The sequence below is a fragment of the Ovis aries genome, chromosome 12 (genome assembly GCF_016772045.2).
Source record: "Ovis aries strain OAR_USU_Benz2616 breed Rambouillet chromosome 12, ARS-UI_Ramb_v3.0, whole genome shotgun sequence".
NCBI lineage: Eukaryota > Metazoa > Chordata > Mammalia > Artiodactyla > Bovidae > Ovis > Ovis aries.
The window spans coordinates 431,318-447,937 of NC_056065.1; the positions used below are offsets into that span (position 1 = coordinate 431,318).

Consider the following 16,620-nt stretch of genomic DNA (forward strand, 5'->3'; position numbering starts at 1 on the left):
AAACAGGATGGAAAGGAAAAAGGATATGACACTGAAAGATGAATTTCCCAGGTTGGTATGTGCCCAATATGGTACTGAAGAGTGAAGAAAAAGCTCCAGAAGGAATGAAGAGGCTGAGCCAAAGTGGAAACAACACTCATCTGTGGCTGTGACTGGTGGTGAAAGTAAAGCCCGATGCTGTAAATAACAATACTGCATAGGAACCTGGAATGTTAGGTCCATGAATCAAGGTAAATTAGAAGTGGTCAAACAGAAGATGGCAAGAGTGAACATTGACATTTTAGTAATCAGTGAACTAAAATGGATGGGAATGGGTAAATTTAATTCAGATGATCATTATATCTATTACTGTGGGCAAGAATCCCTTAGAAGAAATGGAGTAGCCTTCCTAGTCAACAAAAGAGTCTGAAATGCAGTACTTGGGTGCACTCTCAAAAATGACAGATCTCTGTTTGTTTCCAAGGAAAACCATTCAGTATCACATAATCCAAGGCTATGCTCCAACCACTAATGCCAAAGAAGGTGAAATCGAATGGTTCTATTATTACCTCCAAGACCTTCTAGAACTAACACACCCAATATATGTCCTTTTCATCATAGGGGACTATAATGCAAAAGTAGGGAGTAAAGAGATACCTGGAGTAACAGGTAAGTTTGGTCTTTGAGTACAAAATGAAGCAGGGCAGAGTCTAACAGAGTTTTGTCAAGAGAATGCAGTGGTCATAGCAAACACTCTCTTCCAACAACATAAGAGATGACTCTACACATGGACATCACCAGACAGTCAATACCAAAATCAGATTGATTACATTCTTTGCAGCCAAAGATGGAGAAGCTCTATATAGGCAGCAGAAACAAGATTGGGAGCTGACTGTGGCTCAAATCATGAACTCTTTATTGCAAAATTCAGACTTAGGCTGAAAAAAGTAGGGGAAACCACGAGGCCATTCAGGTATGACCTAAATCAAATCCCTTATGATTGATTATACAGTGGAAGTGACAAATCAATTCAAGGGATTAGATCTGATAGAGTGCCTAAAGAACTACAAATGGAGGTATGTAACGTAAAGGAGATGGTGATCAAAATCATCCCCATGAAAACTTCCATAAGACCCAGCAATCCCACTCCTGGGTATATTCCCTGAGAAAACCATAATTCAAAGAGATACACAGCACTATAGATAATAGCCAGGACATTGGAGCAACCGAGATGTACACTGACAGATGAATGGATAAAGAAGGTGTGAAAGTGAAGTCGCTCAGTCGTGTCCGACTCTTTGCGACCCCATGGACTGTAGCCCACCACGCTCCTCCATCCATGGGATTCTCCAGGCAAGAGTACTGGAGTGGGTGCCATTTCCTTCTCCAGGGGATCTTCCCAACCAAGGGATCGAACCCAGGTCTCCTGCATTGTGGGCAGATGCTTTACCATCTGAGCCACGAGGGAAGACAGTACATATGTATACTGGAATATTGCTCAGTCATAGAAAGTAATGAATTTGTGTCAGTTCTAATTAGGTGGATGAATCTAGAGTGAAGTGCTATATAGAATGAAGGAAGTCAGAAAGAGAAAAACAAATATTGTATATTAATGCAAATAAAATGGAATGTAGAGAAATAGTACTGATGAATCTATTTGCAGGGCAGGATTAGAGAGGCAGACATGGAGAACAGATTTGTGGACACAGTAGGGAAAGGAGAGGATGGGGAAAATTGAGAGAGTAGCACTGAATCATTTGCATTACCATGTGCAAAGCCGCTCTAATGGGAAGTTGCTGTATAACACAGCTCAGCCCGGTATTCTAATGCAACCTAGAGAGGTGGGATGGGGTGGAGAATGGGAGGGAGGTTCAAGAGAGAGGGGACTTATGTAGCCGGAGGGTTGATCCACCTTGTTGTGTGGCAGAGACCAATACAACATTGCAAAGCAATTATTCCCCAATTTAAAAAATCAAAATAAAAAAGCACCAAAATCTACATTCCTGAGAAACACTTCCTGCCACAATACAGCTTTTCACCAGATGAACAGACACAAAAGAGGTACTATCTACTACCACCAAACATTGTGAAACATTATTATGTATGCAGATATACTCTCCTTTAGAATTTTATTTACGCCTGTGAAATAAAGCACATTTATTTGCTTCACAGAGCCCTTCTGGTGGGGTGGTCTGACTAGTCTTATACTTTAAAAATAAAGACATCGGAGTGTCAGGTTCCTTATGCTTTCCTGCTTTCCCATTCTTAGATATGACTTCTGCACCCTTCCAAGGATGAAGGGTATCCTTGTCTGGAAAATCTGATAGACAGAGGAGCCTGGTGGGCTGCAGTCCATGGGGTCGCAAAGAGTTGGGCATGACTGAGGGACTAACACAAAGGATAAAAGTAGTGGAAACGAAAGTCTGAACATTTGTTAACATCTATCTTCATGTTATTAGCCAAAATTGAGTCATTGCTTCATACTCAGCTGGAAAGGAGGCTGAGAAATTGAATATTTCAAATCCTCATAGAAAAGTGAAGTCGCTCAGTTGTGTCCGACTGTTTGCGACCCCATGGACTGTAGCCTACCAGGCTTCACCATCCATGGGATTTTCCAGTCAAGAATACTGGAGTAGGTTACCATTTCCTTCTCCAGGAGATCTTCCTGACCTTGGGATTGAACCCAGGTATCCCACATTGTAGGAGATGCTTTACCATCTGAGCCACCAGGGGAGTTTCTTCTTATAGTACAGTTAAATTGGTTATGAGATTGAAGTTTTGAATTTGCATATCCTGAGCAGGTCTACACCATCTCATATTATTTTCTGTGAAAGATATCCTTATCTTCTGTGTATTAGTTGTCTCTTGCAGTTTTACTTTATTATCTTGGAGGTCTGTAGATGATAGGTCAAAACTGTTGGGAGGGCCACATTCTTTCTTTTTTTGCTTTAGTGAGTATTCCATCTTTCTTGTTCAGTTAAATTATTGGCAGAATTTTCTTCTTTGAGGTTGTTGGACAGAGGACTGAGTCCTTGCTGGCAACTGGTCAAATGCCATGTTCACTTTCTAGAGATCAAGACAGTCCTTGCTCTTTGTTTCAACAGACTCTGGAGCCATCACTGACAGAATGAGCCCTCCTTTTCTCTGTTCCATCTGTGATAACCCATTTTTTGAATATTGCTTTTCTTTCTCTTCTTGTTTTTAAGGCTTATGTGATCAGATTTGTTCTACCTGAATAATCTCCCTATTTCAATGATTTATGATATTAATCATATTTATAAAGTCCATTTTGTCAACTAATATAGTGCACTTGTTTCCAGGGATTCTAGTTCATCTCACCTGGAGAGATATCTATCACAATCTCCCAATGAAATAGCATGACCGGCCTGTGTGGTCTTCATTTGACTGAACCATTAACATCCATAAATTATTCTCTGATACATCATATAATAGTACATCCCAGGATAAAGACAGTTAGATTATAATTGAAACTAAAACTAGAGAATGGAATAATTGTCAAAAGAACTATAGCAGAAGTTCTCAGGGACAGCTACAACAAATCATCTCTTAATGTTGCTGATTTGAGGATGGAATTGGGAAGATGTGCATTAATAATCCTAGTGAGATATGTTCACTTTCCTTGATTATATCAGTCAATGATTTAAAGTTTTCAACACTAAAGGAGGGGATAAAGACATGGGAAGTTAGTCCAGACACACTAATGTAATGCAATTGTACGGACTGTGGGTAATTCTGAAAATAACTTCTAAAACTTTTCTTCATTTTTATATCTATATATATTTTCTTTTAAAATTCAAATGGACATAGATTTAGCTGTTAGAATGCAGTTACGTAAAGGATGAAATAATGCAAAGCAAATTATTTTGGATCAAATTTGCTAAGTAGAACATGCAAGTATGTGCAAAATAAACCAGTTAAGATGAGTAGGAAGGTACTGTTTTATCATGCATTTAAGAAGAAAACAAAGTCTATGAATGCTATTCTTTTGGTTTTATGATTGCAATAATTCCATGTGAGTTTATAGTGGATAAGCAAATATGCTCCCAATATTATTGGTTCTCTGAAAAATCTAGGTTTTTTTGCTAGCAGTCTGATGTTGGCGCTAGCAATATTCATTTACCCATTCACTCATTCAATCCCTCCTTCAAACATCCAATTTTCAACTGCTTATACTCCTTTTCTGTGCTATACAATCAAAGAATACCAACAAATGCAAGTGTGGAGATAGAGATAATTATTTAGATAAATAAACATATTTTCCAGTATATTTAAGCCAAAAAACTTAATGGATTCAATTTTGTTTTAGCTTTTTTAATGTGTAAATTACTATGTAATTCATCAGGCAGGATTATTCCTTAGGCATGGAGGATTGACGACTCATTTATCTGGTATTTATCCAAACCCAGTAAACTGTGGATTAGTTTTCTAAAGTATTCATAAGTGCATCTGAGAATAGAAGTGGCTAACTCCTTAAACAAGGAAGATAGAAGCTGAAAATGTTTCTCTGTTAACTGTTTAGCAAACAATTAAAACATTTATAATTAAACTCACCACATTATTTTTTTCAGTAATATTTTTCTCAGCGCTGTAATCACATCCTTGTTCTGAAGGCTGTGTATCATGGGATTGCACATCGGAGTCACTATCGTGTGGAACAGAGAGAGGAGTCTGTCAGTTCCTGCAGAAAGACTGGATTTTGGTCTTGAGTAGGTGACAGCAGCAGATCTGAAGAATAACTCCACAACCAGCAGGTGAGAAGAACACGTGGAGAAGGCTTTAGCCTGTCCTCTGGCTATTGGCAACCTCAGAATAGTGGGAATGATTTGGCTATAAGAGGCAAGGATCAGCAAAAAGGGACGGCAGCAAACAACAGAGCTACTGCATAGACTGACAGCTCGTATGCAGAAGTGTCTCCACAGGCCAGCTTCAGAATGGGAGGGGGGGGGGGATGTCACAGAAGAAGTGGTTAATCTCGTTAAAATGACAGAAATGCAGAGAGAAGATCTGGCACGTTTGCCCTATCTGCACTGGGATTCCACTGACCCAGGAGCCCACAACCAGCTGGAGGCACACCTTTGGGGTCATGACCAGGGGATAGCGCAGGGGGCCACAGACAGCCACACAGTGGTCATAGGCCATCACCGCCAGGAGGAAGCACTCAGTGGCTCCGAGGATAAGGAAGAAGCACATTTGGGTGGCACAGTCCGGGACAAATATTCTTCTGTCCTGAGTCCAAAGATTCACCAGAATCCTAGGGAGAGTGACGGACACATAACAGATTTCCAAGGAGAAAAAGTTTGCCAGGAAGAAATACATGGGTTTCTGCAGAGCTGGGTCAAGCCTACTTAGTATTATTGTGAGACTATTTCCAGTTAAGATAATGATGTAAATGATGGAAAATACCCCAAATAGTAACGCCTGGAGGTTTGGAAGGTCAGAAAACCCCAGGAGTACAAATTGTATAACTGTGGATACGTTGTCTTCTGCTTCCATCTCTTCATATTTCATCTGTGGAAATGATTCAATCAAAAGTACTGTTATTTCACTTTCTTTGACTTTTGTTTCCTTATATATATAAAAGATGGTACACCATGCATTTTTTCCAATTCCATTAGAAAACAAACCTATAATTGTTAGGTGTCTAACAGGTTGTAAATTACATTTTTCATCATTATTAAATCAATTTGTAAGAAAAGTTATCCATTTAATCTTTATTTTCTGCCATGAATTATCACTTTTTCTGAAGATATGTGATTATAATTTGGGCTTCCCTGGTGGCTCAGATGGTAAAGTGTCTGACTGAAATGTAGGAGACCTGGGTTCAATCCCTGGGTTGGGAATATCCCCTGGAGGAAGAAATGGCAACCCACTCCAGTACTCTTGCCTGGAGAATTCTATGGATAGAGGAGCCTGGTGGGCTACAGCCCATGGGGTCGCAAAGAGTCGGACACAACTGAGCTACTTCACTTCTTCATCTGAATGCTCAAAAATGCAAAAAAATTGAGTTAAATTCATTTACATTAGTGATTTTGCTCTTATAGCCTGTGTTTTCTCTTCAGCTCTCAACTTAATTCTGTGTTTAATTATTGTTGATTGAAAGTTAATTTGATTGTATGGTGAAATATATTGTAAGTGACCTAAGATAGTTTTAGGGAAGAATATAGTTAACTTTTAAAGTGTTGGTTTTCCTGTGGTATTTCCAAAGTCTTGTTTGGCACTGACAGTGTACATATTTCATTTTTTTCTTATAAATAAAATTGATGAGCTGACTATATAACATTATGGGATGTTACTAGTTTTCAAACATGTGTATTTCAGTGTAAAGTCCATAAATCAGTACTGATAAGTTCTATTCAGATTTCTCAGTTGAGAGAAAAGGAATTTTAAGCTGTTCTTTTGGTCCAGGAACACTCGAGATGTAAGAGGCAAGTACATCCAGGTTTATGTTCACAAATGCAGTTCTGGCTAGAATGTTCACCTCTCACTCACTTACTGCATCAAAGAGACACCACCCACAACTCATCTGTGAGATCTTCTTAAATCACCCACATCCTCAACAATTGCTGTTTTACTGATGATCCCATTCAACTTTTTCATTCCTCCTTTTCGCATGTGTTTGTGTTAGTCAGGCATGTGAGTGTGATAGGTTGAGATTTTCCATCTTTTTTGCATTAACTATATTACTAGATTCTTTCATTTTTTTCTGGCCTGGAGAATTCCATGGACTGTATAGTCCATGGGGTCACAAAGAGCCAGACGCAACTGAGAGAGTTTCACTTCACTTCATTTCCAAAGTAAAACATGGATTCCCACTGAAAATGTAAATCTCTCCTTCCTCTCTTCCCTGTTAGAGATCAAGCATACTATTGGTGGGGCATGCATGTGTTTATATTTGGAGAAGGAAATGGCACCCCACTCCAGTGTTCTTGCCTGGAGAATCCCAGGGACCGGGGAGCCTGGTAGTCTGCCGTCTGTGGGGTCACACAGAGTCAGACACAACTAAAGCGACTTAGCTACAGCAGCAGCAGAATGTGTGTATATTTAGAAATTATACTCTTTTTACTCATTCTTGCAGAAGTAGTAAATTGCTTCATTTTTTTCAGCATGTTACACAGGTATTTTCATATTATGTGTTAACTTATTTGAAAGCCAATAGAAAATAAGATACACAACTAACTACATATTCTAAGGGCATTAAGTGAGGACAAAAGTCAAGATTTCTGCTGCAAAAATGTAAACAAACGTGGGGTAGAACCAATAGTCCATACAAGAACAAGAATACTGGGGTGTGTTGCCATTCCCTTCTCCAGGGGATTTTCCCTACCCAGGGGTCAGACCCAGGTCTTCTGCATGGCAGGCAGATTCTCAATCATCTGAGCCATCAGGGACGCCATATACTATTTATATACGTACCATCTACAATATCTTAAACTACACATTACAGTACTAAAGATATTCAAACTTTTTCCATTCTTATACAATTCTCTCAATAAAAATGTGATTGTTAGAAATGCAAAAATGCTATGAATGAGTCTCTTATTGGTCAGAAGCTAGTGGCTGACAGATGTATTATATATGAGTCTATGCAATCATGCCTCCTTTTTTTAATACCTTGTCCCAACACCTTTACCAAATTTTATTCACATACTTAAATCAATGTAGAGTGTAGTACTTGGGTACTGATTAAAATTACTTGTTGAATGAATCATCAATCTTTTTAGCAAGGAGCATGCACCTACATTTGTGGAGCCACCCATTTCCCACAGAAACTGCCATCTGCTTTATTCTTTTTATTGTATCTGCTGTTTATGTATGTAAGGTTTTTCTCTCATTTTTTAATCCCCTTTACAAATTATTCCTTCCTGTTCAGGTAGAATAGTGCATTTGAAAAGCATACTGAAACTAAGATGTCAAAGAAAAGCCAGAAAAAGTAAGAAAGCAAAACTTAATATCAAGAATGGAGGTTCACATTTATTAAAATATTTCTTGTCTCAACTTTTTATTTATCAAATGGAAACTTTTTATGAATAATAAATAGAATTGTCTGTATAAAACCATTTCTAAAGTAAGAAATATTATAATTATTCAAATTCTGTACAGACTGTACTTATATTCTAAACTCAATCTCAGGTTCAAAGATTTTCTCAAATCTTGTGACATATTTGTTGGTTTCTCTGACTTCTGAAAACTGTCAATGCTTCTCTTTATACAACTCAAAGAGAAAATCACTATATAATTCATCTAAATAGAGCCACTTTTGTTTTTGCTCAAATAATTCATGTTTATTGTTCCAGTATTTCCACTGAAATGACAATTTTCTTTGATGTAGGGATTATGATATGTAAATCAGCTATATCATAATGCATTTATTACTGTTTAGAGAAAGTTTATGAAATCAATTTGAAATAGGAAATGAAAATCTAAAATTGGTGAATACAGTTCAGAAGCCTGCTTCCTTTAGGATAAAAAGGAAAACATGCCAATATTACTTTAATATTTTCTCATTCATTTGCCATAGAATTTAATTTTAACAAACAAATGATTCCCTTGGTATTGGATGAGAACACATTTTAATAACTCCTTTTACTATTGTACAACTTAGTTAAATAATTCTTAAAATGTTTTTGTGATATATCCTGATATAATACTACATGCAAACTACTTAAATATATGCTTACTATGTAATAATCACTTAATAAATCTTAATACTTAAGATGACTGATGATAATGATAATGAAGTTGTAATATTTAATATATTGGCCAAATATATTACAAGACATTTCCTGTGGCTCAGTGGTAAAGAATCTGCCTGGAATGTAAGAGATGAGAGACATGGGTTCGATCCCTGGGGCAGAAAGATCTCCTGGAGGAGGGCATGGCAACCCACTCCAGTACTCTTGCCTGGAGAACGCCATGGACAGAGGAGCCTGGTGGGCTCCTGCAGCGCATCGGTTCCCAGAGAGTCAGAAGACTGAGGCGACTGAGGGCACGCATGCATAGTACGCAGTACTCTGTACTTTCTCACTTTGTAATATGATGATGAGAATTAGAAAAGCAAAGATTATCTGAATCAAGGTTTTCTAAATTAATTAACAGTAAGAAGAAAGGATCTATTTTTAATTCTTCTGAAATGAATGCCTTTTTTGCTGATGCTAAATGTACATAGATATTTGTAAAGCTAAATTTTGTTTGAATTGAAGCTAAATGCAATGCTTACCTTTATAGACAGAGTTAAAAGACAGAAAAAAAGTGAGACCTTTTTTGTTTTGGCAGTTAGGCAATTTACATTTATTTGGAACAGAGGCTAACCACAGTCTATAATATATTCCTTGTCATAAAAAATAGTGCTCTTTAAATATAAAATATTCTTTACCCTTGGGATCAGCTTATTCCCCATGTCATTTCTTAATTAAACTAAACCTTTCTGTCCGCCACTGGAGGAGTTTCATACGACAATCAAAATCATATCTGTCCATAGTATTCCTTAAAATTTTCTACCTCTTTTCCTGTATTTTGTGATTATTAAGAAATGGAAGTATTGTAAAATCAGAAATTTATGATTACATATTACTGATGCTATAAAGATGTGCTAAAAAAGATTTAAATGAATAATGTTTTGAAGAGAATTGTCTTTGTCATTAAAAATTCAAAAGTAAGAAATCTAGAAGACTTGGGACAATTAGGTCATGTTCAACAGGAATTTTCCATCTCCACATTCACACTAACCAGGTCGACCTCACCATCTCCTAGACTACAGAAAGAGGAGTGAGGGGAAGGGGAACACACACTTATTCCTTTTCAGGCGCACAAGCTGAAAGCAGGAGCCCGGTGGGCTACAGTCCAAAGTGTCGCAGAGACGACTAAGCATGCGCACATGTAAGCAGAAATAAACAGACTTGTATAAAGGATAATGGAAAGAGAGTTAGAACAACACATTTCAGAGATATTTCATCCATGCACTGAAAGCTATCACTATTGAAGAGTTATATGTTATGTAACTTTTCAAGTATCTGGAGGTCTTCCTCTTATTGATCTACATTTTTACTTAATATAAATATCACATACCACAATCTATGAGATCCAGCCAAAGCAGTACTTAAACAAAATATTATAGCACTGAACATTTAGAACATTAAAATAACATCTTAAGTCAATAGATTAAATTTTCACCACAATAAATTCTAAAAGTCATAGTGAAATAAATCTAATCAAATGGAAGAAAAAAACAGAATAGAAATCGCCAAAACTAAAAAAAAAAAAAATAGAGAAAGGCAATCAAGTAAAAAGCTGATACTTTGTAAATTTTATAAAGTAGATATGACTTTTAAAAAACAGACAATGAAAAAAGACATATCACATGTATTAAACACAAAGAATGAGTTGGCACATTGAAATCTATAGATATTATTAAAGGATTAATAAAGATGTTTTTAATAACTCTATGTCTATAAAATTGCCAATAAGATGAAATGGACTGATTCCTCAAAACTCACAAACTATCAGGGAATCTTTCCAACCCAGGGATTGAACCTGCATCTTTTGGGTTTTCTGTATTGGCAGACGGATTCTTTACCACTAGCGCCACCTGGGAAGCTGCAGGATATTTATATCTGTATCTGTATCTAGATATCTAATCTATGTCTCTATCTGTTCATATATATTAATTTTAAAATATTCAATTGTTAAATTTAATGAGAAACTACAGAAAACCAATTAGGGCAGCCTGAGGATTACAAAGAATCAGACACGACTGAAGCAATTGAACACACACGCACGCACACACAGCCCCTGGAATCACACATCCATTTTCCGGAAACGCATCTCTGTGTGCTTGTGTGTGTGTGTGTGCCTGTTTGCAGAAGACTGAGGGCAAGAGGGAAAGGGAGCAACAGAGGGTGAGATGGGTGGATGGCATCACCATTTCTCTCCCTCATATGATCAATTTTGAGTTAATTTTTAAATAAGGTTTTATGGTTTATATAGAACTTCAGGGTTTGTTGTTGTTTATTTCTTTGGATTTGCATGTGCAATGTTTTAATAACTTTTTTAAGACAATATATTTTTTCTTAAATAAATTGAATGATTTTGAACCTTTGTCAAAAATCAGTTAGTCATATTTGTGTTGGGAAATTTTTTAAATGTCTTAGATTCCATTGCTCCATCAACATTAGATGTCCTAATTCCCCTAGGATATTTATGTACTTGTGCACTAAGTAGCTTCAGCCATGTCTGACTCTTTGTGACCCAGTGGACTGTAGGCCGCCAGGTTCCTCTGTCCATGGGATTCTCCCAGCAAAAATCCTGGAGTCAGTTGCCTTGTTATTTAAAGCACTACAGAATAGAGTAAGACATCACTGAAAAGGAATGCTATGGCCAGGGACATTTTTGGTTGCTTTCCAAAATATTTGAATGGCTAGTATAATGAGCTGGTTCAATTTTACACTGATATGGGAGAGAACTAATTCCCAAGGCCGAAAGAAATCTATTTCTACTTAAAGAGCACTATTTGCTTTGGAGGGAAAAAATGATTTAGAAAGACATTTGCAACACCTAACATTCAAATTATTTAAAGTTGAATATCAATAGAACAACATTTAAAATACTCCGTATCAAAGAAAGAAATAACTTCATTCCAATCCAGGGAGGTAAGCGTGAACTCTTATATCTAAAGTGTTCTTTACATTTTAGATTGATTCTCTTAGCTAATCACATCTTAAATATCAAAGTTTATAAACCCAAATATTTACAGGCTATTAAGATAATATATTAAATTTGACAAGTTAGACTATATTTCAGGCAACATCTTCATTATTCTGATAGAAAATTAGTGAGATAAATGACTAAAAGAATTTTGAAATGTATTATTAGTTTTAATGTAACAAGTTATTAAAATAGTTGAGGCAGTTTTGAATAACATTCTAAATGTAGGAAAACTTACTGAAGAAAGCAGTGATTGGCTTATTTTTAAATGTTTTAAAAGTGTTTGCATACTACAATCAATGAAATACAGTATTATTTCTGAAGAAACACTACTTTGAAAAGTATTAGTTGCTCAGTTGTGTCCAACTCTTTGTTCTCATGGACTGTAGCCTGCCAGGCTCCTCTGTCCATGGAATGTTCCAACAAGAATATTGGAGTCGTTGGTAGCCATTCCCTTCTCAAGGGCATCTACCTGACCCAGGGGTCAAACCCAGGTCTCCTGCACTGCAGGCAGACTCTTTACCATCTGAGCCAGGAATCTAACATTTTAGGGCATTAAAAGAAAAATCATTGATGTTATACTTTTCTGATTAAACAAATACTACAAAATCAGACTACAAATATAACTGTCTTTGTCCTCATCCAGAGGGAGTTAGAGCCTTGAGGTCATTAGCTAAGTAAAAGAGAAATCGGCCTGTGTCCCGAAGAAAAGAAGCCAGCCTAAAGGAAAAACAAACAAACAAACAAAAAGCCTCAAAAGAATCAAGCCTGTTTACCATTCACTTGGAAGGACTTCTGCGAAAGAAAAGTTTGAGTAGAATTAATTTTAGAGTAGTGATGTGATAACTGCCTTTCTCTAACTACAGTGAAGGGATATAAGTATACAATCAAATCACAATACTAATCTCATCTCCAGTATTAGGTGTAGACTGAAAACACTGGTGTGGTTTAGTCACTGTCCTGTCTGATTCTTGCGATCCCCATGGACTGCAGCCCACCAGGCTCCTCTATCCAAGAGATTTCCCAGGCAAGAATACTGGAGCAGGTTGCCATTTCTTTCTCCAGGGGATCTTCCTGACCCAGAGATTGGACCCATGTCTCCTGCATTACAGGTGGATTCTTTGTCTCTGAGCCACCAGGGATTCACTAAGGTGAATATTTTGTTATGAAAATACTGAGAATAATTCATAGGTTGACTTTCCATATCTCTCTCTCTTCCTTCTTTCTTTCCCTCCCTCTCTCCTTCCCTCCCTTCCCTCTTTCTTTCCTCCTTCCTCCTCCCTCTCCCTCTCTTTCTCTCATCCTTTTCTTTCTCTTCTCTGTTTATGTTGCTTGAATTTCATCCAGCTCATAATCGTTTTATTGCTTAAGTATCATTTGAGAAGATAAAATGTGGAGAGCCTTATAGTAGATGTGGCGGATAATAACGCCATCTCTGTATTGCATGCATGAATGCGTGCTCAGCTGTGTCTGACTCTTTGCAGTCTCCTAGACTGTAGCCCATCAGGCTCCTCTGTCCATGGAATTTTCCAGGCAAGAATGCTGGAGAAGGTTGTTATCTCCTCCTCCAGGCGCTCTTCCAGAACCAGGATCTAACCTGCAACTCTTGCATCTCCTGCACTGGCAGGCAGATTGTTTACCACTAATGCCATGTGGGAAACCCCTCTGTATTGCAGAACACTGTAATTTCAATTAAACTGTTTTGGAAAGTAAACATAAAATCATTTAACACAAATAGAAACTGTTAATTAAAGTCTGAAATAAATAGTGGACTTAGAATGGAATTTGTAGTCACCAACTGTTTGGTTTGTACACTTTTTTAGGTTATAAAAACAGAAATAATATGAGTCCAACACAACGTGTGGTCAGTATATACGTCTTTCACTGTCATAGATGAATACATAATATTTTTCAGTATTATAATAAAGCCATGCATGAATGGTATCCCTGACACAACCTGGAAAACATTCCAAATTCATGGAGAAAATCCTCAGTATCTTTATATGAAGGAGAGATTTTATGCTACTATAATATTTAAGGAGGGAATTAGAAATTGGATGGAAATTGCTTAATAACTTCTCTACATTTCAAAAGGTCTTATCATGCAATTTCTTTTTAATATTCACAATACATGTGGACATTTCAAAAATTACTTATCATTGCATGTCATTAAGAACTTGTCACAAACCTCAGTCAAGCAAATTCATACTCATAGACTGCTAATTTCCAATTTGTTTTTCAATTGTTATTTTTACTTTTCTCTGATTTGTTTTCCCCAAAATACTTAAGAAAAATATGAAAGAAGGATATTATCACAATATTGGAGAAGAATTAAGACAAGATTTCAATGTGCAGAGAGAGAGAGGTGAACACAAAACACAATAATGAGAATAGTGCATCCCATACCAATCATTAGTGGAGGGTATAGTAATCTAATTAATATTGAATATTGTTATCCATTCGTAAATCAAATACTTATTGGGTTATTTATATATGTTAGTTCCCAGGAAGGAGAAGTATATATAAATGATACATTCTATGTTCCCCTGAAATTATCTGTTGCAGTAAAAGTAACTTAGATTTTGAGTTGTACATGCCTAAAATTCAGTCTTTAATAATGCCTTTTATTTGCTTTGATCTTAGCTGATTTATATAACATTTTTATGTTGAAATTTATTGAAAGCATGGCTGTCGATTGCAGGAATTATCACTCAAATGCAAAAGCAGTGTTTGAGATTTGATAAAAACCTCTTTGGCTGAGTTCTTTCTGAGTCTTTCAATTGAAATAAACTGGCTATACCAACTATTATAACACAAAAAAATCACAAAGATCATCCCCCAAATCACTTTTTCTGGCTTATTTTTAAATTATAGTTGCATGATGACTCAAAAATATTTGGATAGCTTAAATCAAAATATAAATAAATGCAATTAATTTAAAAGAAATAACATGAGAAAGAATTGATGGAAAGGTCATTCTAAATAAAATTGTCAAATTTCTTGCTATAGCTATATATTCATCTCACAAAGCTGAATAACAAAATGCAGCATCAATTATTTCATTATCAGTAACGGGAAAATACAGCCATCTATCAGCAGACCTAATTCCTGATATTACTCTTTTCTGATGGATTACTTTTTGTGAAAGAATGAACTTCTTTAAACTATAGCTTAATATCAAATTTAGATGCTTTTCTAGGACTCAAATTAGTGAGTTTTGAAAGTGCAGTGCACACATTTTATCACTTGGCAAACTGCAACTCAGAGAGATAGAGGACTTTACGTTAAATATATATATATTTAAATTAAATATATTTACATTACTTTACATTTACATTACATATATTTACATTACTTTACATTATATATATATATATATATAATATATATATATATTGCAGATGCTTCCAGGAGACCAAACAGCAGAAGGCAATTTCTCTTCAGTCATGGCATTTGTTCTCCTGGGATTTTCGGATCTTCCAAACCTCCAGGGACTTCTATTTGGAATTTTCTTTCTCATCTACATATTCATCTTAACAGGAAATAGTCTTATCATAATAATCACGAGGGTAGACCCTATGCTCCAGACGCCCCTGTATTTTTCCCTTGCAAATTTCTCGTCACTGGAAATCTGTTACGTATCTGTCACTCTGGGATTCTAGTGACCCTTTGGACTCAGGACAGAAGCGTTTCTTCACTGAGCTGCGCCATCGGACGCGCTTCTTCCTTGCTCCGCGAGCGCCGGGGGCGAGTCCTGTGCCCTGTGTGTCCACGCGCAGCCTCTGGCCATCGGACGCGCTTCTTCCTTGCTCCGGGGGCGCTCCTCTTGGGAGCGAGGCCTGAGCCCTGTGCATCCGCGTGCAGCATCTGCGCCGCCCTCTGCTCACGAATCACAGGACCGGCCCGCAGTCGGCTGCTGGCGCCTGGGTGCGGGAATTCCAGTCCCGACAGCACAGACACGCCGGGTGTCCTCACTGCCCTTCTGCGCTTCACACCAGATCGACCGCTTCTTCTGTGACATCCCCCGTTGATCACCTTGGCCTGTGGGAACACTGCGCTTAATAAATTCGTGTCTATGCGGTTGCTGCGCTGTTTGCCACGATTCCTTTCTTCCTGATTCCTTTCCTCCTGATTCCTTTCCTCCTGAAATGTCAAAATCATTTCCGCCATCTGAAAGCCGCACTCGGCCACAGGCCAGTCCAGAGCCTTCTCCACCTGCTCTTCCCGTCTCACCGTTGTGCTTTTACTCTTTGGCTCCGTGACTATTGCCTATTTACACCCCAAACCAAATCATTCCACAGGAACCGACAAAACGCTCTCTGTTTCCTACACTGCTGCGACGCCAGTGTTTAACACCTTGCTATACAGTCTTAGGACTAAGGATGTCATTGCAGCTTTGAAAAAATTATTACCTAAGAAAACACTGTGAAGATGTGAAAGGTCACTTTTTAATGTTTGTCTCAGAGGGCTCACAGAAATATGATTTAATTTCACTCTTCCATTGTTTACTGATAGCGTAATTATTCCCAATTATTATGTTGTCATTTACTATTATTACGTATTTTGAGGTTTTCTGTCTGAAGTCAGTTTGACTACATTTTAAATAAGAAAATCAATTAATTTTGTTTTATTCTTTAAAACAAATCCACTTTTTCATAGCCATTTAAATTTTACCCAACTCTAACACTTTCAGATAAGCAAATTGCTAGAATTTTGCTTAAAATGTGTAGAAAAAAAAATACTTTGCCTTGATAACTGATAAATTATTTACAAATATGCTGGTACCGCCATATGTATTTGTGACACATTCATTTCAAATGGGAGAATTTTTATTAGATATGTGATGAGGAATGAACACAAGACTAAATTATAAGTCATACGTTCGTGAACAATAATTTTAAAATAGAATGAAAACCTTTC

General features: G+C 37.0%; 2 pseudogenes; one reads left to right on the plus strand and one right to left on the minus strand.

Moving 5' to 3' along the window:
• Positions 1 to 4,562: 4,562 nt before the first annotated feature.
• On the minus strand, positions 4,563 to 5,526 carry LOC114108646 (olfactory receptor 10AG1-like; annotated as a pseudogene).
• An 8,104-nt stretch (positions 5,527 to 13,630) lies between these two features.
• LOC114117313 (olfactory receptor 10AG1-like) lies at positions 13,631 to 16,129 on the plus strand (annotated as a pseudogene).
• The last annotated feature ends 491 nt before the right edge of the window (positions 16,130 to 16,620 follow it).